Source organism: Cibotium barometz, chromosome 33 (assembly GCF_041138505.1).
Source record: "Cibotium barometz isolate CiBa-2024 chromosome 33, ASM4113850v1, whole genome shotgun sequence".
In the NCBI taxonomy this organism is placed as follows: Eukaryota; Viridiplantae; Streptophyta; class Polypodiopsida; order Cyatheales; family Cibotiaceae; genus Cibotium; species Cibotium barometz.
This window is the reverse complement of record NC_141078.1, coordinates 47,928,913-47,932,279: the sequence shown is the minus strand read 5'-3', so window position 1 is coordinate 47,932,279 and position 3,367 is coordinate 47,928,913.

The following is a 3,367-nucleotide window of genomic DNA, read 5'->3' as shown; positions in this document are numbered from 1 at the left end:
TTAACCCTCTGTATTTCAGTTTCTTTTTCTTGGTGCTTCCCACACCATACATGAGGATGAGGTCCCCCATTTCCAGTTCCTTGTGTTTCAAGTTATGTTCAAACCAATGTTTTCTCCGTAGTTTTCGACCATAAGCCCATGTGATGCAATCACTTGGGTTTCAACAAGTTTCTCCAAGTCAACCAACCTCTCGGCTAACGCATTTTCTATAAGTCTTTCCTGTACAGTAATTTCACAAGCTTGGAACTAAAAATTCCATAGGCATTATCGCATCAATTGTTGAAATATACAAGTGAATAGGGTGTGTGCGGGAATAAGCCCTTAGCGCAAGAGGCTATAAAAGAGGATCTGTAAATGTGAGAGAAGCTGTGAAAAGGTGAGAAGTATCTACTGGGAGAAAATAAAGGGTAGCATGAGAAGTTTAGGAGGTGTGGAGATATTCTGGGAAGAGGTGGAGAGAATCAAGCAAAAGAGGTGGAGTGAATCAAGGAGAGATCAGTGGTGGGATTAGATGCTTGGATGTAAACTCTATAAAAAAATTGAGGCATTGGCCTAATGAGAATTCGCTGGTTTATGATTATCCATGCCTACATTAAGCTATCAGTTAATTACTCTCACTAATCATGTCTTAATTATCATATAATCTCTTTTCTAATGATATTGATTCTAGCATTTGATCCACCATAGCTCATCACATTGCTACAAATTTAACATGGTATCAGAGGCCTAGCCTAGAATCCATCAAATTTATGAGCCCATTATCTTGCTAATCACCTAGCTAATGAAGATTAATAGATAATTAAGTTTTTTTACCTCTTTTTCAAAGAGCTTCTGTACCCCCAGCTGGTGGAGGGGCTTGATCTCCCTCCAAGCTTAACAATAGCCTCCAAGACTTTAGCCACACATAGCAACAAGCCCCATGCTCCAGCCCATCAAAGCGATTCGCCAAACCGCCTTCTACAACTGTAGATTTTCACGAATTCGCTGGCACCTTTTTTTTAAAGGAGATTTGAGATCTTATCTCTGCACCCAGAAGACATTGCTCTAATTCCTCTTGACCTTAGGGGTTTTCAAGGGTGCTCTACAAGCTGGTGAAGACAGTTTTTGATTTCATCAAGTCTATAGTGAGATCCATGCTCTCCATCAAATCTGTAGGTGACTTTGGTAAAACAAAGATAAAGCATTCAATGTTTGGTCAAATCTTGTGTTTCTTGGCTTAATCCTCTACTAGACTAATTGCTATTGATGGCCTTGAAAGGATTTAAGCTCATTTGAACTCTAAGGCCCCAGATCTGGACTTCCCACATACTCTATTTTTTACACACAAAACAGAGGATTATTTTGCTAATCAATACTAATCACTGTATTTTAGTGCAATTGAGCATTCAAATTAACCATTGGGTATCTGATACAGATCCCTATAACTTCATATTGCAATTCGGAGATGGTTTGATACTCCAACCATTCAGTACAGATTTGTTACCCTTGGTTTAATGTAATTTCTGGTGAATTTATGCTGATAAATCTGTTGTAATCATCACCTAAACACCAGATTGAGTTGTAAAAGGGTAGACATTGCCCTTGAATCTTGAAATTGGATCAAGAGGTAAGACCCCCTTCACATCATCATGAGCACGACACAAGAGATGGCCAAATTTAATGGGGAGTAGTTTTATACATGGCAAACAAAAACCATGTATCTGCTCATGAGGAAAAATCTGTGGGGGCTAGTTGAAGGAAGAGATGAATGCCCAAAGGTGAGTGGAAAAATGAGTGGAAGAGCAGGGATGAGAAAGCATTAGGACTTATCGCACTTAGTTTAAATGATGAAACCATTCATCACATCACAGGGATACAATGGGCAAAAGATGCATGGGATGAACTCAATAAATTATTTGGCACTCAAGCAAAAAAATTCAAAGATAAATCTGTTAATGCAAATCTACAAACTGGATATGAAGGAAAGTGAACCTTTAATCAGACACTTGAACAAATATAAAAGCATTAAGCAACAACTCGCAGCCATTGGCAAGAAGGTAGAAGATGATGAGGCACTAGCAGTGCTTCCAAAGAGTGTGTACAAAGGTAAATATGAAAACATTATAGCAACATTAAAGAATGTACCTGAATTGAAGTTGCACGAGATAGAAGGAACTCTACTAGAGAAGAAAAAGCATTCTTCACCACCTGAGGAGGATTCTCTCGAGGACGAGGACGAGGAAGAGGCAGGAGGAAGGAGCTTCACTTGCCACAACTGTGGAAAGCATTCTTCACCACCTGAGGAGGATTCTCTCGAGGACGAGGAAGAGGCAGAGTAGGAGGAAGGAGCTTCACTTGCCACAACTGTGGAAAGCCAGGAGACACATGGTAAGAGACTACTACAGCAAACCCATTGGAGAAGGAACGATATCGACAAACTTCATGGAGGCTCCTAAGGAAGTGGAGTCAGATATCGACAAACTTCATGGAGGCTCCTAAGGAAGTGGAGTCAGATCATCTTTTCTGAGAGAGAGAGAGAGAGAGAGAGAGAGAGAGAGAGAGAGAAACCCCATAACCCAATGTAACCTGTCCCAATAGAGTAAAACCACCTCTGAGCCACCGATGATGTAGGCCATGTGGTAGATGTATGTGTGAGCACTTTAGTCAAGGTCACGAGAACTTGTAGAGAGAGAACTTGTAGATGTATGTGTGAGCACTTTAGTCAAGGTCACGGGAACTTGTAGTAACCTTGGGCACATAGAGAGAGAGTGTGTCAAGGACTATGAGTTTAGGGACTTGAGGCACTAGTTGCAGACTACCAAGTAAGAGGGAAACTTGGTATAGGGTCCAGGTGTGCTAGGATTATTCACTTGAGGGGGGAGGTGTTGAAATATACAAGTGAATAGGGTGTGTGCGGGAAAAAGCCCTTAGTATAAGAGGCTATAAAAGAGAATCTGTAAATGTGAGAGAAGCTATGAAAAGGTGAGAAGTATCCACTGGGAGAGAATAAAGGGTAGCATGAGAAGATTTAGGAGGTGTGGAGATATTCTGGGAAGAGGTGGAGAAAATCAAGCAAAAGAGGTGGAGTGAATCAAGGAGAGATTAGTGGGATTAGATGCTTCGATGTAAACTCTATAAATTGAGGCATTGGCCTAATGAGAATTCGCTGGTTTTTTATTATCCATGCCTACATTAAGCTATCAATTAATTGCTTACTAATCACATATCTTAATTATAATCTAATCTCTTTTCTAATGATATTGATCCTAGCATTTGATCCACCATAGCTCATCACATTGCTGCAAATTTAACATCAATGCCATAATCTAGATGTAAGGGAGTGTATCTCGTTGGCCACCTTATATAATGTACGATAGGCCCATAATGC